Source organism: Lissotriton helveticus, chromosome 4_1, assembly GCF_964261635.1.
Source record: "Lissotriton helveticus chromosome 4_1, aLisHel1.1, whole genome shotgun sequence".
NCBI lineage: Eukaryota > Metazoa > Chordata > Amphibia > Caudata > Salamandridae > Lissotriton > Lissotriton helveticus.
Window position 1 is genome coordinate 1,620,642,587 of NC_136063.1, and position 24,547 is coordinate 1,620,667,133.

A 24,547-nucleotide genomic window follows, 5' to 3' on the forward strand; every position below is an offset into this window, starting at 1 on the left:
TAAGATATAACACGTGTGGGTTCCAGGGGACCTATAAATACATATACAAAGTATCAACATGGTGTACTAACATACAGATTAAATAAAAAATATCATTCCTTTTGAATTGTCTAATCCAAACTAATCCGGCCCACAACCACCCAGGAAAGGAGGTGTCACGTGCATGACCTATTAGATTAAGGGTGTTGGCGCAAGATTAACAACCAGGGATTGCTAAGGCTGGCTATGCGATGTCACTATAAGAGGCACTATGAATTACAATACCCCGGCAATTTACATTTCCGCTTTCCTATCTATTACTAACCAGTTTGTGTTGTTACATCAAACTTACATATGAGATATTAATAATCCAATCTCCCAATGATGTCGATATGTTTCAAAATTATCAGTTTTGAGGTTCGGGGGATCTTGTTAGTAGTTCCTATGATGACAAAATTAAGGAACCACTATTAGTGTAATTATGTCATTCTATTTAAGAAAGATAGCGTGATTTCAAGTAGCGTCATTTTACCTACTTGTACACACAGATTGAGGTCCGCATGTTATCCAGAGGCCACAGTCCTATTCCAAATTTCTAATACCCAGTGGTAGTGTCATCCTATTCAGGAGAAAATGAGTGTAATTTTAATTATCTCTCCCGCTCTCTGATATTCTCTTTTGACTATTTAACCACAACTGTTTACTCTACTAACCTTAGGAATTACGTCCTTGCAGATTCCCAATGGTCAAATCTGTTCTGTGGATCCTTTCACAATAACTCTTAATAGTCCAATAAAATATCTTGTACAATACCTAAAGAGAAATATATAGTCACACATAAGTGCTCTGTGTTACTGTGTATTAGGTTAAGTGTAACGCTTGAAAGAGGTTCATTTTATGATTTTATACAAAAAAAGGGAAGCCTTTAACAAATTATATACCATAATACTAATGATATTTCTTGTTAATCGTGTGAATCCTATATATGATTATAAGAACGGCATCGGTTTCTCACACTGAACCTGGACTATTTAGGACCCCCATTACAATGACGCGGAGAGGTGCCGGAGCTCAGAGTCTTCCCCAAAAAAGGGGGGCTTTCGGGCAAAGATCCCAAACCCCCGCTACCCTCTCTTAATCCTGAAGGGCTTCGTCTAGTATAACTATTTTTACAGTCATCGAATGATCACCGCGAGCCCCACTCCCGTTCTTCTCGGACTCTTACCTTCTCTATTTTATGTCCTTTCGTTATCCGTCACCCCGTAACGCCTCCAAAAAATGTGTATTGGAATTGCACCGCCTGTTTACTGTCGGCTTTTTAAATACTGAATGCCGTCTTTCCAATCGGCCATTACATGCGAAGTCTCACGAGGAGACGCAAAGCAAGTTGCATTCGCTATAGAAAGAGGACTGAACATATCCACCATCTTGTAATGTGCAAAAACGCTACATAGCCCTAACTGCAGCCGTCAGTTTACCTTAATGTGATACTTATCGCCATATTGAAATACTGAGCTTCGAAGCCTGCCAACATCTTAACAGATGGAGACTAAGAACAATGAATATAATTAAAACGATACACAAGCCAGCGTTATCCGTTTTATGCACTTTTTGTATTTTTTTGTGAAACAGACGAGTCCCACCAGAAAAGTGACGTGAGTAACAATAAAGAGATGCATAAATTTTAAGGTAACTGGAATATGCCAAGATATCACCATAATAATTGTATCTCACTCGGATCTTTCACTTTAAATTGATAAGATAAAAGTCCCCTATTATTTATTAGATTTATGCTGGACAAGGTTATTAATTTTTACGTAGCATCCTGTTTAGAATCATTTTGTAACATACCAGGCTATGTCTGTGTTGAGGCCTTTCCGTACACTATTATAATGGAAAATCCAAAATGTTTCACGTTTCTTGCGAGTAATCTCTATTTTCTGACCCATTTTGTGTTGTATCTTTTCCAAAATACACCACTGCAGGTCGTCTTCAGTGTGATTAAGATCTAAAAAGTGTTGGACCAATGGTGCCGACACTTTTTTTGTCCTAATAGCCGACTTATGCTCACTAAGCCGTACCCGAAGTTCACGGCCTGTCTCTCCTATATAGGGAAGTCCACAGGGGCAGAATAATATGTACACGATGTTACTGCTTCTGCAATTCGTAAGAGATCTGAGTTTGAGCTCCACATTATTGTATTTAAGGCAATCCGTGATCATAGCTGATCCACATGCGTGGCAAGCTCCACATCTGTGATTGCCTAGAATACATGGTAAACCTGTAATAGATCTCTGTACCAATTTCTCTTTGGCTTTCTCTCGCGTATGAACCAGCAGATCCCTGAGGTTCCGATTTTTTCTGTACGCTACAAGAGGTTGGGGTAACTGAGGTTCATTTTCTTCCGTATTGAGAATTCTCCAATTTTTCTTGATGGCATTTTTAATCTTAAAGTTCATAGAGGAGTGATTAATCACACATACAATTTGGTCTACTGATGCACGAGTACTTCCCTGTAGTAAGGCTTCCCTGTTATAGTACTTGGCTCTCTTGTACGCATGGCGTACTAACCGATGTGGATAACCTCGGTTTAGAAGTCTTGTCTTGAGAGCGTCACCATGTTTATGGAAGGCTTCCATATCTGTACAATTCCGCCGGATACGGAGGAACTCTCCAAACGGTATAGAATCTTTCTGACAGTTTGGATGAATGCTTCCAAATTGTAGGATAGTGTTCTTCGCGGTAGGTTTCCTGTATAGGCTTACCTTCAACTGTCCTTCAGTACCATCAATTGTAATGTCAAGGAACTCTACTTTCCTATTGCTACAGTTAGCAGTGAATTTTAGATTGTTGTTACTTGCATTGAGCCATAAAATAAATTCCTGTAATGTGTCACTTTCTCCTCTCCAAACAAAAAATATGTCATCTATAAAACGTCTCCAATGGGAGACGTTTTCAAAAAATGGGGCTGTCTCATTAAATATGTTGATAAGTTCCCACTGCCCCATAAACGCATTCGCTACACTCGGGGCACATGAAGCCCCCATTGAAGTCCCCTTGATCTGCTTAAAAAGGGAACCATCAAAGTCAAAATAGTTATTAAACAAAACGACTTCAAGACACTGCAGGATAAAACCATCTGGTCTGTTGTCGAGAAATCTCTGCAGGAGGGCGGCCACAGATTGTAACGCCTGACATTGAGGGATGTTGGTATACAACGCCTCAATGTCAAGCGTCACAAGAATCTCTGTCCCACCATCAAATGGGGTCCCCTCAATTTTATTGATCATATCCCCCGTGTCCCGAATGAAGGATGCGTATTTCTGTGTGAGTGGGCAAAGAAAGGAATCCACATATTTGGATAGTGGTTCTGTACTGGATCCTATGGTACTAATTATGGGACGCATAGGAGGGTTCACTTCATTTTTATGAGTTTTCGGAAGGCCATAGAGGGCAGGTATTACGGGACACTCTCTGTTAAGAAATCTGTGTTCTTCATCACAGATATATCCTTCACTCAGAGCCTCATTAGTCATTTCCTGAATCTGAATATTCAGTCTCATCAGCTCTCTAGATTGCGCTGTTCTATAGTGATCCTGTACTGATAGCATGTCCTGCATCTTTTTATTGTACAATTCTTTGTCAAAAACCGTTATACCCCCTCCCTTATCACAGGGTTTTACAATCAGATCATGGTTATTTTTGATATTATTAAGGGCCATATTTTCTGTATGCGATATATTGAAACGAGGTTTGGTAGGATGTTTAACTATGCGTTCAATGTCCTTCAGGACATTCTGTTCAAATATATTACATTCTGGGTCCACCATATCTAATGTGGGGGTGAACGTGGAGGGGGTTTGCACTGAGATAGATTGCTGTTTCCTACCTCTTCCGATCTATGCATAAAGAATTTCTTAAGTCTTACTTTCCTGAAGAAAGAAAAGAGGTCCTCGTGGAGCTTGAACTTATTTAAAGGAGTAGATGGAACAAAAGACAAGCCTCGACTCAGTAAGGATAGTTCCTCTGTTTTGAGCTCTGTCGTTGATAAATTGTATATTGGCATAGTCCCTGTATCTCTTTCATTTACCACCAATATTGTTGGTTTCTGGTTTTCACATACCTTTGAGGTTGTGGGGGCATCTGTTGATGTTGTTGTCCCCCTCTGTCCTGTTGCCATCTGACATTCCTCCCTCTGAACTGTCCCCGTGGTAAAAAACCACGACCAGGGAAGGGGCGCTGGAATGGCCTACCTCTGTATGGTCTGGAGTTATATTGACCATTTCCAGAATCATATTGATTGTCATTGTCTGATTCCGAAGAACCGGTATCAGTAAAGTTGGTATAACGCCTATTGTAATTATTAGTTTGGTTAGTGGCGTAACTATTGGACCCATCATCTTGATAGTAATTCGGGTTCAGATAAGGATATGCTTTCTCTTTTGTAAACCATCTGATATCCTTTCTCAACTTTTCAGATTTTTTATTTGTCAAATAAAGTTCAAAATCTTTCATCTCCGCTAGAGTTTTATCTAGTTTTATTTGGGCCTCTTCTACTGCGTTTGATGTTTTCAGTTTTTCCTCCATATCAGAAATTTCTCGACTTAAGGTCGCCATGATGTCTTTGGCAGTTTCAATTATCAGCATCATCCAGTCCCTGGAGCAGCGGTTAGATATTAGTGACCACCGCTCCAGGAACTTTCTGACCTCAACAAATAGTGCCGGCGCATTACGTACTCTCAAACCAGATGGTATCACTCCTACCTTTAGATATTCCAACATATAGAATGCGTGTGATTCAATACATTTAAATTTCTTTTTAAGGTTAAGAAGATTTTGCCATTCACTATTATCCCCTTGTTGTACTGTAGAAGGACCACCACTATCCAATGCCTGTCCTATTAGTGAGGAAAAATCCTCATCGGAAAATCCAAAGGTCTGTTAACCTTCCATAGTATATAGTACCAGATATTAGTATTAGCTATTTGTTAAGCTACCCTATTTCTACTGTCAACCAACTATACTCGTTAGACTCATGCACAATGTCACTCCTCCCCAGGTGTCGGGACACAGACCCGCTAGACAAGACACTTCAAAAATTGAAAAAGTGGACTATCTCTAACAACAATATCCCACAGTTAAAGAACTGTGAATGCAAGTGCAATGTTTGGGGACCCCCTCTATGAAAGCGTGTGGTCAGGGAATAAGAGGAGAAAGAACATACAATAGTATCAAAAATTTCCCTCATCTACCATATTATTTACATACAAGAATTACTTCACATGATTTATCAATTCAATTCAAAAAGTACACCTATAGACACTAAGGTTTATCTCAAAAATACATTTTTATTTATATCAAAAAGTTATTCATTATTTTTTGTTTTTCTTTTCTTTTATGAAATAAATCCATTTAGCAAGTGACAGAATGTAGACTTCAGTCCTACAATACATATGTTCATTGATACATATTTTTCTTACAATTCATACTGTTCCTAAAACAACCACATAAAAAAATCCTAATATTGCTATATCCCCCTGGATCACTTCACTCATGCACATTAATAACAACTCTCATACCACTCCTTTCACTCTCACAGCATCAATACAAACTATATCACAACTTGGTACTCAAGACGTCTCAATAACAATGTATGAGACCCAGCACTAGAATGGTCTACGCGCGTTTCGGTGGATTAAATGATGTCCGAAAACCACCTTCTTCAGGACCTTGTAAGATATAACACGTATGGGTTCCAGGGGACCTATAAATACATATACAAAGTATCAACATGGTGTACTAACATACAGATTAAATAAAAAATATCATTCCTTTTGAATTGTCTAATCCAAACTAATCCGGCCCACAACCACCCAGGAAAGGAGGTGTCACGTGCATGACCTATTAGATTAAGGGCGTTGGCGCAAGATTAACAACCAGGGATTGCTAAGGCTGGCTATGCGATGTCACTATAAGAGGCACTATGAATTACAATACCCCGGCAATTTACATTTCCGCTTTCCTATCTATTACCAACCAGTTTGTGTTGTTACATCAAACTTACATATGAGATATTAATAATCCAATCTCCCAATGATGTCGATATGTTTCAAAATTATCAGTTTTGAGGTTCGGGGGATCTTGTTAGTAGTTCCTATGATGACAAAATTAAGGAACCACTATTAGTGTAATTATGTCATTCTATTTAAGAAAGATAGCGTGATTTCAAGTAGCGCCATTTTACCTACTTGTACACACAGATTGAGGTCCGCATGTTATCCAGAGGCCACAGTCCTATTCCAAATTTCTAATACCCAGTGGTAGTGTCATCCTATTCAGGAGAAAATGAGTGTAATTTTAATTATCTCTCCCGCTCTCTGATATTCTCTTTTGACTATTTAACCACAACTGTTTACTCTACTAACCTTAGGAATTACGTCCTTGCAGATTCCCAATGGTCAAATCTGTTCTGTGGATCCTTTCACAATAACTCTTAATAGTCCAATAAAATATCTTGTACAATACCTAAAGAGAAATATATAGTCACACATAAGTGCTCTGTGTTACTGTGTATTAGGTTAAGTGTAACGCTTGAAAGAGGTTCGTTTTATGATTTTATACAAAAAAAGGGGAGCCTTTAACAAATAATATACCATAATACTAATGATATTTCTTGTTAATCGTGTGAATCCTATATATGATTATAACACGCGTCCCCCCCAGCTGAAAGTGGGGAGAGCTACCCAACCCCTTGGGAGTCCTCATCACTAAGGCGAAAATACCTAGAGAGACCGTCTGCATTGGCGTGGTCTACTCCAGGCCGATGTTCCACCCGGAAGTCCATTCCCTGTAGGGAGATGGACCATCTCAGCAACTTGGGATTCTCCCCCTTCATCTGCATCAGCCAACGAAGGGGTTGGTGGTCAGTCTGAACCAGGAAGTGCGAGCCAAACAGGTATGGCTGCAGCTTCTTCAGAGCCCACACCACCGCGAAAGCTTCCCTCTCAATTGCACTCCACCTCTGTTCCCGGGGAAGCAGCCTCCTGGATAGGAAAACTACAGGCTGATCCAGGCCCTCTTCATTCAGTTGCGATAACACTGCCCCAATGCCATGTTCTGATGCATCTGTCTGGACAATGAACTCCTTGGAGAAGTCTGGGGCCCTCAGGACCGGTGCTGCACACATTGCCTGCTTCAACTTTTCAAAGGCTTGCTGACAAGCCTCTGTCCAAACTACCTGTCGAGGTTGTTTCTTTGAGGTAAGCTCTGTGAGGGGCGCTACAATAGTGCCATATCCCTTCACAAAGCGACGGTAGTAACCTGTGAGGCCCAGGAAAGCTCGGACCTCAGTCTGGGTCTTGGGGGGTTCCCAGGCCATGATTGCCTCAATCTTTGCCTGAAGGGGCTGCACTGTTCCCCTACCCACCAAGTGTCCAAGGTACACAACCGACCCCTGCCCAATCTGACATTTGCTGGCCTTGATTGTCAATCCAGCCTGCTTCAGGGCCTGGAGAACTGCTTGCAAATGTTGCAAATGGTCCTCCCAACTGCTACTGAAGACAGCAATGTCATCCAGATAAGCAGCGGAGAAACCCTCCATTCCGGAGAGGACCTGATTCACCAGCCGCTGAAAAGTGGCAGGGGCATTCTTAAGCCCAAAGGGCATCACACAGAATTGGAAGTGTCCCTCAGGCGTGGAGAAGGCTGACCTTTCCTTTGCTCCATCTGTCAGGGAGATCTGCCAGTACCCCGAAGTGAGGTCAAAGGTACTTAGATATTGGGCAGCTCCCAGCCGGTCAATTAATTCATCCGCCCTAGGAATCGGATGAGCATCAGTTTTTGTGACTGAATTCAGTCCACGGTAATCCACACAGAACCTCAGTTCTGGAGTGGTGCCTGGTGGAGCGGCTTTTGGCACTAGAACCACCGGACTGGACCAGGGGCTGTTGGAAGGTTCTATAACTCCTAGCTCCAGCATCTTGGCAACCTCACCATGGATGCTAGCCTTCACCTTGTCGGACAGCCGGTAGGTCTTTGACTTCACTGGTGGGCTGTCCCCTGTGTCCACATCATGGGTACACAGGTGAGTCCTTCCCGGGACAAGGGAGAACAGCGTAGAATATTGCTCTAGTATCTGGCGACAGTCCTCCCGCTGTTCAGGAGTTAGGGTTGGAGAGAGAATCACTCCCTCCACTGACCCATCCTTTTCTTGAGACGAGAACAAGTCTGGGAGAGGTTCGCTTTCCGCTTCCTCTCCCCCATCAGTCACCATCATTAAGATGACCTCGGGCCTCTCATGGTGGGGTTTGAGTCGGTTAGCATGTAGCATCCGTAGGGGCTGTCGAGGGGTCTTAAGGTCCACCAGGTATGTGGCCTTACCCTTCTTTTCTAACACCTCAAAGGGGCCTGTCCAGCGATCCTGGAGGGCACTTAGCTCTCCAGGCTCCATCACCCACACTTTCTGGCCAGGCTCCAATTCCACCTGGTGAGCGTTGTGGTCATACCACTCCTTCATCACTGCCTGGCTGGCCTCCAAGTTGTCAGAAGCTTGCTTCCACAACTTCGCCATTTGGCTCCTGAAGGCCAGCATGTAGCTCACCACATCCTGGGGGGGTTTCCTGGGAGACTTTTCCCGTCCATCCTTCACCAGGCTGAGAGGACCGCGTACAGGGTGCCCATACAGAAGCTCAAAGGGGCTGAAGCCCACTCCCTTCTGTGGCACTTCCCTGTAGGAGAATAGCAAACAGGGTAGAAGGACGTCCCACTTCCTCCGCAGGCTTTCAGGCAGACTTCTGATCATGCCCTTCAAGGTCTTGTTGAACCTTTCGACCAGTCCATTGGACTGGGGGTGATAGGGAGTGGTGAACCGGTAGGTCACTCCACACTCCTTCCACATTGCCCGCATGTACGCTGACATAAAGTTGGTCCCCCTGTCGGACACAACTTCCTTGGGGAATCCCACTCGGGTAAAGATCCCCATCAGGGCCCTAGCCACCACAGGTGCAGTGACAGTCCTCAGAGGAATTGCCTCTGGGTACCGTGTGGCATGATCCACCAGAACCAGGATAAACCTGTGACCAGCTGTTGTTGGTGGATCCAATGGCCCTACAATGTCGATGCCCACCCTTTCAAAGGGGGTGCTAATGACTGGAAGTGGTTCCAGGGGAGCTTTCAGCTTCACCCCTGTTTTCCCACTGGCCTGGCAGGATACACATGTCCGACAGTAAGTGTTGGACGCCACTTTCATCTGAGGCCTGTAAAAGTGGGGGACAAGCCGAGCAAAGGTCTTGTCCTGACCTAAGTGTCCTGCCAAGGGTATTGCATGAGCCAATTCCAGCAGAAAGGCTCGGTACCGTTGCGGGACTACCAAAGCCCTTGATGAACCAGGTAAGGGTACCTTGGGTTCACTGTAGAGGAGTCCATCCTCCCAGTAAATGTGGTAGTGTCCCGCAACGTCCCCTGCTGCCTGGGCTTCGGCCTGTCGCCTCAGTCCCTCAAGGGTAGGGCACTCCTTCTGGCCCTTACAGAACTCTTCTCTGGTAAGCCCTCCCTCCACATGCCACTCAGCAGGGATGGGCAGGTCCTCCAGAGAAACTACTTCCCCCTCCACGGACTCCTGGTCCACCACCGCGGGCGGCGATCTGTCACATGGGGTGTGGAAGCCGAAGCAGGCTTCTCCTGTCTTCGGGTCTGTTCCTTTTTGGCAGCGGGTTGGGCCATTGTTCCAGGCTCCAACCCAGGCGAACTCCCTCTCCGGGCAGTCGTAGACCTTGTGCTTACACAGGCCCAGTCAGGTGTACCCAGCATCGCAGAATGCGTTCGGTATTCCACCTCTCTCCAAGCATTATGCTCCATATCATTCCCCAGCAGACAATCAATTGGCACGGCAGGGCTTACGGCAACTCGAAGTGAACCTGCAACCCCTTCCCACTCAAAGGGAACCTCAGCCACGGGATAGTGGCCCATTCTGCCATCAGCCATCGCGGCGGGGTGGAGTACATTGGGAACCACCTGCTCTGGAGACACCAGTTGACTTCTCACCATAGTCATACTGGCTCCTGTATCTCTCAGAGCCTCCCCTCTCTGGCCATTGATGGTGATCCACTGCCCATACTTGGTGGTATTTGGGGGCACCTGGATCTTAGGAACCATCTCCCGTTCTCCCAGGGACACTAAGGTGACACCCGCCCACTCACCCCCCTTATCTAAGGGCAACTCCTCCCCGAGCGCTACACTAGCTACTCCCGGGGCTTTTTCTCCGGTGGGAGGGGGTGGTCTCTTTGGGCATCTGACATCTCCCTTATAATGTCCAACACCACCACACTCAAAACAGTGGACAACCCTTGGCTGCTGGCTTTGGCCAGGATGAGGGTTTCTGGGCGGGTTAGCCTTAGGGGTGAAACCTGTTCCTTTTCCCTGGAAACTGTTTTGGGGACCTTTAGAGAACTCCCGCTTTTTATCTCCCCCCTCCTTCTTCTGAGGGGCGCCCTGTCCGGCCTTTTGGGAATCCCCTCCAGTCCCCTTTGAGGACACCCGGGTACTTTCCCAGATGTCCGCCTCCTCTGCAAGCTTCCGGGGGTTAGTCAGCTTGCTGTCCACCAGGTGTTGGGGCAGCTCGGGAAAACATTTCTCGAGTAGATGCTCTTTCAAAAAAAGATCATACAACCCCTCATAATCCTTCACCCCACTGCCCTGTACCCAGCCCTCCAATGCCTTCCTTGCATAATCTAGAAAGTCCACCCAGTTCTGGGTGCTTAACTTGTGGCTCCCCCTGAACTTCTGGCGATACTTTTCTGGGGTTAGCCCAAACTTCCTGATCAATGCTAGCTTCATGGTGGGGTAGTTAGTCTGCTCCTCTGGCTCTAAGGCTAACAAGGTGTCTCGACCAGTGGGAGGCATATACTTATACAACCTCACCCCCCCAGTGTTTTTCCTGGATCCCATGGGCTCTTAAGGAGACCTCATAGGCAGCCAGCCATTTGGCTATATCATCCCCCTGACTATAGCTGGCAATTATATCCTTAGGCAGGCAGGGTCTGGACTCCCTGGTTGGTTCTCTGGTTTCGCTGCCACCATTTGGAGTTGGAAAGGGTCCCCGTTGCAGGGCCTGGAGTTCTAACTCTTTTAGTTTGAATTCATGAGCCATTCTCCGCTCTTCCTTCTCCTGTTCTAATCTGGCTAACTCCCACTTCAGCTTCCTTTTTTCCCTCCTGTCTGTGAGCTCCGCTTCGGTCAAGCTTCCCCCGGAGACACTACTGCCCCTCCTAGAGGAGGTCATTGGTCCCGGGAGTAGGTTTCCCACCTCAGGGGGGAATAATCCCTCTACCTCCATGACCGTGTCCCGGTCTGTCCCTTCATCCTCCTCCTTCCCTTCTCTGCGTGCTTCCACCCAAGCCCTTAAACTGGTCTGGAGTTCCCCCTTCTTAGCACCACGCTTAAAGAACACCCCCATTTGTTGGCAGAAATCCTTTAGCTGGGCCACAGAATAAGTGTCCAGTTCTTCCAGTGCAAATTCCATTTTGCAAAAGGCAACACAAGGTTAAACACACAAAAAGAATAGAGTTACAAGGGCAACCTGAAGCTACCTCCACCCCACCACCAGGAATACATTTGGAAAAAACAAAAGTAAAAATTAGGAAGGCCGCTAGGAGAAAACTCCAGGTGTAGGTTAGTGGATTACACTGCAGAGTAGTCACAACCACAGTCAAGATCCCACCGCTAGACACCAATATGTTGGAACCTAATGTTGTCAGGTCACCTAGGGTAGCCTGGCCTAGGGCAAGACATTTAACAATTAGAGGCACATGTGTGAAGGTTGCAAATCACCCAGCAGTAACTCAATACAATTCCACGTTAAAAACGACACTACACCAAAAGATTGGAAAAATATGGTTTGCTTTATAAAAATAGATTGGCTTTTCTCTTTCTTTTTCACACCATAATTTCTCCTGTTATTTCTTTTCACTCTTACAGTTAGTCATCACATTTCACAGTTAAATTACATTTCCTTTGTCAATCACATTTGGTTTCGGTCTTAAACTCTCTCTTACAGCTTTTTATCAGTATTACTCAACAGGGCTTAGAGCAAATAGAACTTTGAGCAATTTATCTCTTTTCAGTTTCCCCAATTGGTCATCGGTATTTCAACATCAGAATGTAGGTGACAAATCAAAATTCCACTGAAGACCCTGTTGTTTGGGTATCCACGCAGTACACTGGGAAACTGGAAACAGGCAGACTCTGTCAAACCTAATCCAAGGAACCACCTACTCTGTCTACCAATAGGGGATTTCCTGCTGACATCCCCTCATAGGCTGGCTCTATTGCTTGGTCAGAGACAGTGTCTACCTCCCAGTGGCTCCGGACTTCCTATGTAACTCACGCTCATCAGCTTGTGAGCAACGTTAGATAAAACCGATTTATTGGTCACTTGGGCTACACCCCAGCTCAGGAGTCAGGAAATCTGAATGTCACCTTGTGTCTGAGATCTGCTCCAGGGACTACGTCACACCACTTTCCCTGAACCCTGCCGCCTGATAGGAAATATTCGTCCTTCTCTGGGACTTCACCCAGACAGGACGCTTACTTCTTTAATCTTCCCCGCTCCTCTTGTAGGGCACAGGAGAACTTCCGCGCTTCTCACCAGGCCCGTCTCCCTCACGCTGCTGGGCCACCCGCCAGTCTTTCCAGCTCCGCTCCTCACCGGTTTAGACGAACACCCAGCGCGCCTCTGGGCCTGCGCAGCTCACGGAACGCCTCCGCTCCTCACCAGCCGCCCACCAGCACTAGGCATGCGCGGCCCTGAGACGGCGCTTCGCCTCACGGTAATCACCTCGTACCTCACTGGGCCTGCGCAGCATACAGGACGACTTCACTCCTCCGGAGCCGCTCGCCTTCACACGCTGGTCACCGCTTCGCGCTACTCAGCATGCGCAAAGACCAGCGACTCTGATCTCCTTCTCCAGCCCAGCAGCTCCGCCAAAATTCCTTGCCTCTGCCTCACAGAGTCTCCGACCGGTGCAGGGAGATTCACTGCCACTTCTCGGGGAGAACGGTAAGGCAAATCAAAGGGAGAGGATTTCACTCAGTCCACAGTGAGGCTTAAGGCTAGCTGGGGCCCGAGGATATCAACAAGGGGGGGCCAACTAAAATCTCTGAGCTGCCTCACTCAGATAACAAGGTCCCATCAGAGGGTTTAGTTAGAGGCAAAGGGGGAAACGTCTACCAGAAGAGGCTGTCAAACTTTCTGTGCAACTACCTTCTCTCTGTGCGTCCACCTCCCCTCACCACCACCTTACTCCTCTCACTCTCTAACTACACAAAATGGATGGCTTCCTGACCCCTACCCTTAAATAGCCTGTCCACACAGGGTCCAGTAGGGTCCAGAAGGTTCTGGAAGGCCCCAATGTTAGTCTATGAGGCCATTCCAGGGAATGGCAGTTGTGACAGTTGGCAGCCACCATTTTGTGACTCCAAGTGAATTCCTGTCAGGAAAGGCATCTAGGCCTGGGATGAAAAACTATGAGGGCAAAAGAGCACCTATCCCCCAGACCAACACCATAAAAACCTAGTGGCACAAAAAGATACAACGGTGTGAGGGGCAAAAAAAAGGGGACAAAATAAATAATAAATTGGAGGGACTACGCAAAGGGCCAGACAGGTCTAACACTGCCTCACTCATGAGCCATCTCACCCATCTTGCCAAAGTAGCTGGGGTCACAGGGCGAAAAGGTTTTTGCAGAGCAATCAACAATTGACCATGCATATCTTGTTGAAATAGAGCAGTACTTGCCTCATAATCCTTAATACATTGTACTACACAAAGTTTTGGATTATTGGGAATACTCGGGTAAGTAACAGAGGCAGTATTACACTTAGTGTGTCTGGATATAACAAAAGTGACCCCTTCAGGTGAAAATCTCTGGCCTGCAAGATCCAGAGCACGAATATCAGAAACGCGTTTACAAGAAACCAGGCATTGTAACATAGTCAATTTTGCCGAAAGCTATTTATGGGATAGAGAATCATTGGAGGGCCAAGCCTCTAAGAATCGCAAAACAATAGAAACATCCCATAAATCAACATACTTCAGACAAGGTGGTTTTACCAACCTGATACCCCTGAGTAACTTACAAACGAATGGATGTTCACAAGCCGGTTTGTCATTAATTGTTCTATGGCCTGCAGATCGAAAATTATTAACCATTCTATAAGCGAGACTGGAAGAAGCAATTGATTCAAGAAAATTCACAATCAAAGAGATATCTGCTGAATCTGGATCCACCCCCCGTTGATCGCACCAATTACACCATTGTTTCCAAGCTGCGGCATAATGTTTGTGTGTGTTCGGAGATCAAGCCTCGCTGATAAATCTGGTAGCGTCTCGCGAAAGGCTTGGGATTTGCCAGCGATCCCCGAAACCCGCCATGCAACCAGAAGGAGTTGACCAGACTCTATCAGTGGATGCAGGTTGTTGAGAGGGTCCAGCAACAGGTTCCAATGCTGGGGAAGAAGGAGCGACACTGCAAATATCATCTCCAGAAGAACTGGGAACCAAGCCTGAGCCCTCCACAGAGGAGTGATCAGAATCAATTCCGACCGATAATGCTTCATGCGTGCTAAGACCATGGGGATCATTACAAATGGGGGAAAGGCATAACACAGATGAGATGGCCAGACCTGCAGAAATGCATCCGTGGCCAGAGCTTCCGGATCCGGGGGGCCAACTGAAAAATATTGGAAGTTGCCTATTGAGGCGAGAGGCTGATAGATCCATCTGACACTGACCCCATAAGCGAATTTGGGACCTGAATACACGAGGATGAAGCCTCCAATCTCTGCAATCTCGGAGGTGACGAGAATTCCATTCTGCAATCAGATTGTTGCACCCGGAAGATATTGTGCAATCACTGTGATGTTTCTCTGAAGACAAAAGTGCCAGATATCCTTGGCGATTTCTGCCAGAATCTTGGACCTCGTCCCCCTCCAATTTGTTGACATACCGAACCGCTGACACATTGTCCATGCGAAGAAGTATGCAACAGTTTGTCATGCGTGGAGACAGACAACGAATCGCAAAAGACCCTGCCAGAAGCTCCAGACAATTGATATGAAGAGACAATTCCTCCTAAGACCACCTGCACCCCGTGGTTATCTGACCGCAATGGGCTCCCCATCCCCACCGACTGGCGTCGGACTCTATCACCACTTCCGGAGACACTCCGAACAGGGCTCAACCAGTCCAAGACTCCATGTGTTTTAACCACCACAACATCTCCCACCTCGCCTCCTCCGAAAGAGGAATCTGATCTGGATACTTGAGGCCTTACTGGAGATGGCGGATTTTGAGTCACTGAAGTGCCCGATAATGGAGAGGACCCGGAAATATGGCTTGGATCAAGGAAGGTAACAGACCGACTATCCGAGATACAGACCTCAGTGATACAATCTGTTTATGTAAAATCAATCTCAACTCCCTCTTGATAGATCTGATCTTCTGATTGGGCAAGAGGAGTGGGCAAGTGAGGGAATTGATGAGAAAACCCAGGAATTCCATTGATTCAGACGGAATGAAAACTGACTTCTGAGGATTCACCAGAAATTCGAGTGACGATCTATTGACCACTCCAAATGAGTCATTAACACCCGAGGGCAATGGGCCATGATGAGAATGTCGTCCAGATAAATGATCAGACGAACACTCCGGGCTTGCAGAGATTCCACGACAGGCCTCAGGAGTTTCGTGAAGTACCAAGGTGCTGACGAGAGGCCGAAAGGGAGAACTTTGTACTCAAACCAGACTCCCTGCGATAGGAACTGCAAAAACCGACGATGAGGGCCGTAAATGGGAATCAACAGTACGCATCCTTCAGATCTAGACGGACCATCCAGTCCCCTACCTGAAGAAGGTCCCGCAGAAGATGCATGCCCTCCATCTTGAAGTGGCGGTAAACAACCTAGCCGTTGAAGTCCTTGAGGTTGAGAACTAGTCTGGAACCCCCCCCCTTTTTTCTGAACCAGAAAGACGTTGCTGGAGAAACCCTGAGGATGATGGGAGGTCTGAACTATGGCCCCTTTTTGTAGAAGAGAGTCTATTTCCGCGGAAATGACAGCTTGGTCTTGAAGGGAAAAAACACGGGGCGAAAGAGGATGAGTTTGAGTCGGACAACTGAAGATCTCTATTTTGTAATCTTTGACAGTCTCCAACACCCATGCATCGCTCGAGATCAGTTGCCAATTGGGAAGTAAAAATTTAATTCTGCCCCCCAACACAACCACTGAAGCTGAGAATAGGCTCACCTGAATCTGAGGAATCGGGATGTCCTCCTTGATTGCCACCATAGCGTCCTTTCTTGAATTGGTTTCGTCCTTTGCGAGTGGGGTAGGAGGATTTATTGTTGTAGCCTGAGTCCTGATTACCTCCACGATGGGACTGATAACCACGCTGGTTGTTTTGGTTAAAGCCACGGCCGAACGATCATCTCCTATATCATCCGGCTCGTCCAAAAACCGGGCGAAAAGCCAGTCTAAGTGAGGACTGAGTTTTGTCAAGTCCACTGAACGTGGCAACAAATGTAGTCAACTCTTTAAGAAAAGGTTGACCAAACAATAATCTTTGAGCTAAAGGGCCAGACTCAGAAGTGGACAATTCTGCTAATTTAGGGTCCAACTTCAAAAGAATAGAGCGTCTACGCTCACAGGACAGGGCACAATTGGCGTTTCCCAATTGACAAATGGCCCTCTGAGACTACCCAATTAACTTATCCGGGTCAATGGCGATGGAAGACTCTTTAGCCCGAAAACCTAAGTCCAACATTTTTGTGAGGGGACCCAGTAAATCCAGCAATTTGTCCTGACACGAGCGCCATGCTCTATCAATTCCCTTTTTAGGATCTTTAGCACATTTTTTAAGGTATGTAACCATAGTTGGATCAACTTCCGGAGTTTCAGGCAATTTATCAGCTAAATCGGGCCGAGGACATTCAGACGGTAGACGGGTCCGCATCTCTTTGTCAAACGGTTGTCGAATATGTAATTGGACATACTCAGCCACTTCCGCAGACGGAAACCAAGAGGAAGAGTTAGGGTGCACAATGTCTGAAGGGTCAAATGTAAGGAGTTGGGGATGCGTAGGCGCGTCCACAAAATGCTCTTTACAAGCCTTCTTAGAAGGAGGAGGAGAAACGTCATGACCCGAGGACGTGGTAGAAGAAGTGTCACCATCGTCCGTCTGGTGAGACTGGGAAGCCAGAGCCTCCTTAGAAGACTGACCATAGGAGTGATCATTAGAGAGAGCCTTGGCAAGCTTCACAAAGTCAGACTTATGAGGATTCGCAACTTTAGAAGACTTTGAGAAAGAACGCCCTGAAGACGTAGGTAGCCAGCCCTGCTGCAAAGCATAATTGGACAGGTGACGTTTTAAAGGCTCAATAGCGTGGACCAGCGCCTTATTCACTGAATGTTGAACACCCAAGACAAGAGCTTCAACCAAATCCTGCTCCATGGATCCAGAGGACCCTTCATCATAATAATACTCTTCCTCATCGTAATATTCAGCCATAGCCACACACTAAAGGGTGAATAATGCCCACAAGAGGAAGTAATAAAACACTGTCAAGCAAGTAAGCCAAAGGCAAATTGAAAAGGGGGGAGTGGCAAAACCCCCAAGGCAAGCCAACAAAAACGGGTACAAAGTAACCTGAATATGTAGTCAATTAAATGTGGAGGGAGGGCTTGCCAACAATGAGACCACTCTAGGCAAAGCCTATGCTCTATTATGCAGCCCAACTGAATAATTTTGGCAGCTGGGCATAACATGGCACTTGGAACAGGCTGTGGCCAATGAGCAATGAAAGCGCTGCTCCCGCGCTGAAATTTGCGATGTGAGCAGTAAAGTAAACAAAGAAAATGGCTGCCGCACATGCGCAGCAACGGCCGCCTGATCCGCTATAGGAAAAGGACTACACGACAGACGTGCGTAGTCCTTTAGCCCCGTATTCCCGCTCCACAGATGCAAGCGCGGGCGCAAAGTGCCCGAACCGGGGAGGTGAACACACGCTCCCTGCAACTAGCACTAATTGAAAAAATAAAAAGGGGAAATAAAGGAAACGGAAAGCGCGATGAGCGCCAACTGCAACAAAGCCGAACTACAAGACAGAACCACAGCAGCATGCAGAGCGCGTACGAAGCGCATAAACAGGTACAGGCAGCAGCATGAAGCAAAATACAGCGCAACAAAGCAAGCAAATGCAATGCAAATCAAAAGAACAATGTAATATGGCAAATGAAAGGTAAAGCACTTAACTGGCTGTGGAGCAGCAAAGAAAGAGGTTGTAGTATTCGCTTATGGACCTTTTATAGGGGATTCTCTATGGTTGTCAGGTGATACCCAGTGTGTTCATGGGTATTGTAGTGTTATTTTCTTTTACTGTAACCTGATTGGCTGCTGAGCATTTCCTTGTAAAGAAATGAAAAGCACAATCAGAGCCTCCGGTCCTGTCATAGAATTGTATTTTCCATGTTTGTGCATGCCTTTACTAACTAGCGGAGGCCCCTGGCCCTCAATCTGCATACTTTAATGGGCTAGCCCAGCAAGAGACTAGTAATGACACCTTCACCTCGTTGGTCAAAGGGAGGTTATAGAGGCCCATCTGCCTCCCGAAAGGCAGCTCAGGGCCCCACTGGGCCGCTGGTGGAATCTCATCTGAACAGCACAGACATAGCCCCAATCAACCACCACTCTGACCAAATAAGCAGCCCACACAGACAGCAGCAGTTCCTCTCTCCTTTCACTTCAAGACCATGCATAAATTGAGCAAGGGTACACATCTGTTTTCCAAGGCAGGAAAACTACCCTTACACACCATTTTAGACACACGCTTTTCCATCCATGGTGCCCCTGGAGTACTGTTCTACCTATCCCCAAGTACTTTGGCACCTCCAAGGGTAGGAAGCGCTATATAAATGCTGCTACAACATGATACACTTTCACAATTGCTTTATTAACCTTCTGACTTTCACAAATATGCTTGAAAATCCACGATTTCTCCATTCTTTTTTCAAAATTTTCTCGGGGGGGGGGGGGAGTTCTCCCCAAATCCCCACTTTATGACAGTCAGGCTTGTTCGATGTGCTCGCTCGCCACTAAGCACTCATCACAAACTTTTACGCCCCACTACTTTCAAATGTCACCAGCCACCACTGAGCCTGAACTGTTGATTTTGCCCCGGCCAGCGCGACCTAAAGTAACCCCTAAAGCTCTATTGCTTCTAAGTGCTAGTTTTACACTTATTCTTCTAAGTAAGTCTGAAAATGATCAAGGATATACCTCATAGTTACTTTAGGTAATATCAAGAATAGAGCTCTCTGCAAGCGAATTTGTGGTAACATGATTACACCGTACAGAGATTGGGTATTATACAAAGCAGCTCTTAGTAAAGCTGACTGGACAGCAACCCCACTCTGATTTTTTTTACTGTGCCACTGATAAGGAGATGTGGCATAGAGGCTTGAGCTGTCGACACCTTGTTGATATAAGCTCACCAACCCCAGAGAGCTTGCTAAGGAGATAGACCACCCGGTCAGCACCAGGGTCCACAGAAAAGAATCGGGGATCGCCACATGATTGGGCAAGGTCCTCACCAGAAGAAGGTGGGGGCAAAAAGATCAAGGAGCTCTCTAAAGGGCCCCAAACTAGTACTGGGGTCAGGATTTCCAGCCCCCTGCTGATAAGAAGAAATGGTTTCCTGCCAGTAAGCCTGCAGGGAAGGCTCCCGTGAAGTACTATGAGTGCCAACAGGAAGGGCACTACAAAAGGGATGCCAGGTTTCCCAAGTGGGCACAGCCTCCCCACCAATGGGCAGTCACTTTGGTTGGCTAGTGTAACAGTTGGGGAGGAGATTGCCCTAAATAGTTTTGAGGGGAGTGTAGAATTGACCCTAGTGTTCCTGGATGATGGAGAGATGGTACATAGAACCCAACTGCCTGACAGTACTAGGATGTACAGTCAGCCGGTGTCCATCAATGGGCAGAGGGTAGGGGCTCTGAGAGACACAGGAGTCAGCATGACAGCCATCAGGTGTCAGCTGGAGTCTTCAGAGCAGGAAGTCCATAACACATTCCACCAAATTGTTGCTGCTGACAACCGTGAGAGCCACTATCCTGTGGCTCTGGTTCCCTTTGAGTGATGGGGGATGCCCTCAGGTCTGGTGAAGGTAGCTGGGAGTTTGTCCATGCCGGTTGATTGTCTGCTGGGCAATGACTTGGAGCACATCATCTGGAAGAATGTGGTGCTCAGGTCACACCTGGAGATGATGGGTTGCCTGAGTGGGTGTGCCTAATCACACAGTCCATAGCAGCTCGTGAGGGCGGTCAGAAGGACCTGGACACTGGACACTGGAAGAATAGCCCAGGTACCTGCCAAAAAGAGGAAGGACAGGGGGCACGGGAAACCCACTCCTGAAATTCCCAATGTTCGGGAGTAGGCAGAACCTGAGGGGATGCCCCGGTACCTACAAGGGACTATGTGGCTGAACTGGGGAACCTGCCCAAGCTGACCAACTGGCAGAGTTATGCAAGGAGCAGAAGGAGTGCCCTGTTCTTGTGGGTCTTTGGCAGCAAGCTGAAGCCCAGGCAGTTTTTGATGCCTCTGGGCAGCACCTGATCTACTGGGAGAATGACCTCCTGTATAGTGAGCCTAAGGTTCCTGAGCCTGGTGCAACACATGTGTTAGTGGCCCTCCAGAGCTTTAGGACCTTCCTACTGGGTCTGGCTCATCAAATGCCACTGGCAGGGCATTTGGAGCAAGACAAGACCTTTGACAGGTTTTTCACCCATTTTTATTGGCCTCAAATAAGTAAGGCACCAGATGTGTTCTGTAGGTCCTGTCCTACATGCCAGGTGAGTGACAAGTCAGGGGAATGGTGCAGGACCCCCTATAACCTTTCCCTGTGATTAGCATCCATTTTGAGCAGGTGGGCTTCGACATTTTTTAGGCCTCTGGATCCCAAGGCAGTCAAGAGCAATAGATTAATTATGGTCTTTTTTCCCTTTGTTTTTAGGGAACTTATTGAGCGCATGTGCACCATAAGGTCTCTTGGCGGTGAGGTAGTAGAAGCACCAAATAGTCTCCTATTTATCCATAAGCTTGTCTAAACAGCCAGGTCTTTAAGAGTTTCCTAAATCCTACATAGTTGCCAGATTATCTAATCTCAGTGGGAAGAGTGTTCCAAGTGTGAGGAGCCAAAACAGTCAATCTGACCCCTCCGAGCCTCTTTCTTTTACATCTTCGGACAGTGAGTAGATTCTGATGAGCTGATCTGAGATATCAATATCGATTTTAGAGGACACAAAGGTCATTCTTTTGCCGTGGAGAGCTTTGAAAATAATGCAAGCTGTTATGAAAATGGTCTTCTGAGCTCCTGGAAGCCAGTGTAGCTTTTCTAGCAAAGGCTTAGTGTGGCAATGTTGAGGCTGACAAAAAAACAGCCCAGCAGCCTGATTTTGAACTAGTTGCAACCTATGATTCAAGCCAATAGGGAGTCCCAGATGAAGTGTGTTGGCATAGTTAATTCAGGATATCACTAGTGCAATGAGTATTCAGATGACGGCTTCCACTGTGAAGCCTCTTCTAAATTTACTTATTCTCCAAATTTGGAAGAAACATGCAGAAGACGCAGCTTCTATCTGGTGATACCGGGATAGATCCTCATCAATGAAAATCCCAAGACCTTTCACAGCTTTCTTGGGTGTCGGAGGGGAGTCCATCTTTGGGGGCCAAAGTGAGGGATTCCATTGAAAACCCTTGTTCTTAGTGAACACCACTTCAGAGTTGTCGGTGTTTAACTTTAGATGGTGACTATTCATCCAGTTTCGGATATAAAGCATGGTTATTGGAAAAATACCTTAGATTCCCAGGTATTTGCAATGGTGAAGAACAGCTGCATATCATCAGCATATTTGTATATTTCACCTTTTGCTTCTGAAGGGAGATTATCAGGGGACGGATATAAAGATTGAACAAATGAGGGGATAAGGATGATCTCTGAGGTACTCCCTAATTTTGCTGAACCTGAGCAATATGGGGGAGAGAGACCGATTAGAGCCGATCTTTGAGAAAGGAGGCCAACCAATAAAGGGCAGTGCCCTACAGGCCTGCAGTGCTGACAGGGCTGATCACTATAGCATGGATGACCATGTCAAACGCTGCTGAAAGATCTAGTAGGACCAGTGCCTGAGTGGTACAATTATCTGCTTTCCTCACCATTATGGTGAGGATAACTGTCTGAGTTGAATGGGCCGGATGAAAGCCAGCCTGATGAGAGTCGAGGAAGCCAGACTCCTCCAAAAAAAAGAGCAAAGATGTTGAGCGACATGGGTCTAAAATCATTTTACTAAATAAGGAAGCAATGAAATCGGGCTATAATTCTTTAATATGGCGGAGTCCTCCACAGTTTTGTTTTTTAAGTGGAAGCACGGCAGCCTCCTTGAAAGAATGGGGGACCTTGCCCTGGTTAAGAGATAAGTTGAGAAGAGAGGTGGCTATTTCAGGGAAGCAAGATAAAATAGTTTTTTGAACATGAGGGGGACAGATATAATTTGGTGAGCCTGATTTGACTATAGCCATCAACTCAATAAGATGCTCTTTGCGAATGACAGGAAAGGCAGGGAGCGTTGTATAGTTTCTATCTTCTAATGAGGTGACAAAAGTTCACGAACTGGAAGGGATACTGTCTTTTATTAATTTATTTTCTCAAAAAAGAAGGAGTTTAACTCATTGCATAGATTTTGAGTCGGAACCATAGGTACAGTCAGTCTCTCATGATTTTAAAGTTCTCTGACCATTTCAAAAATGACCTTTGTTTTATTTTCTGAGATCAAGATTTTATTTGTAAAGAAGGTAGATTTAACCTGACTCATTTTTTTAATATGTTTTCAGATGTTGGGCGAAAACGTCCCTACTTTCAAGCAGGTAGAAGTTACACAATTTCCGTTCCTACCTGTCAGAGTACCAGTTTTGCAGCTTTTAGCTCTGCCAAAACCTATTTGGAAGCTTTGTGGCGGCGGGTTTGTCTAGATTCCCAGAGAGGAGCATGAGTATTGCTGGCTCTCGTTAGCCAGTCCGATGTTGTTTCCTCATAGCCCTCCAGGTTCTGAGTGGGAATAGGTGAAGAATCAGTCAATGTGTTACAAAACAAGTTGAGATCAGTACCGTTCCAGTTCCTGAGAAGAGTACTCAGGCAGGTTTGGGGTTTTGACGGAGATAACTCTATTAAACAATCTTTAATGAGGTAGTGGCCCAACCAAATGCACGGGAAAACAGTAAGGTTAGCTAGAGTTAAATTAGAGGACCAAATCTGATCTAAAGTATGATCTTTAATGTGAGTGGGTTCAAATACATGTTGGTCAAAAATAAGACTGGTTAATGTATTCATATAGGTACCCTATATAGGCCCGGGTAACATCGTACCCTTTCACCTACATCACCTCCCCTACACTACACAGTAACAGGCCTTTTAGGATTGAACCTTTACCTAGTTCTATTCCTGGGTGCAGAAGGAGGGTTTCCCTGAACAATGGCGTTCTATGACTTCATCTTTAGACTGACAGAGTATGAATGAATATTCATAATGGTTCTTGGAAACCAGGCTGGGGCTACAACCACCTGCATAATATCTACATACAAGGTTCATCCCATACATCATCTTTAAACCTAACAATAGCTAATACAAGAAACAAGGGACAAAGGAACCCTCGATACTTTTCTGTATAAATACAGCACCTCTTGCTAGAATTAGTTAGAGGGAACCGAGACTTCCAGGCCAACACACTGACCAGAGACGCTGAGGCTCCTGCATGCAGAAGCTCCAGCTGACAGTGGTCTAAACATCCCTTGCGGAATGTCCAACTCGAGACCAGGACAGGGTCCTACACTCTCTTGTTTCAGGTAATAGGGTTACACTAAACCTAGAGGGATTCTTGGCTTCACACCTACTCACACGCTAGGTATACTTAGGTACATCTAGATAGACATTGTAGGAGTACACGCTCTTTCTTTTATCATGCATTTTATATCCATGTATGTATTCATGACTATTGCAAAATGGTAGAACTGTCCTATCCTTTTATATTCACTGTACTGCTGATCATATATCTCTGCTACTGTCTAATGGTTGTCGCAGCACATATATTTTACACTAGAAGAACAACTGTGCAATAAATACTTATTGTAACACACCAAACTGTTTCTTCTGTGTAACTCTCTGAGAGAAACTACGTGAGCACGCGTTTACAAGGCTATGCTCTCGCAACTACAATAAAGTATCACAGAAACAGTACAATGACTAATGAGAATCAAAGAACAGAAGCAGATTCTTTGGTGTGTTCCTAGTCACAGCAAGATGATGGTTTATTTTCTCCAGACTTGAAGAATATCACAAAAAGCCGACACGTGTTTCGTCGTGTACAGTTGAGTCAACACGACTCTTCAGGGCTGGTGGTACAAGAATAACATATGCGTATTCAGTTATGCTTCATATCACTGTAACATACTGCAAATGGTGACAGAAGT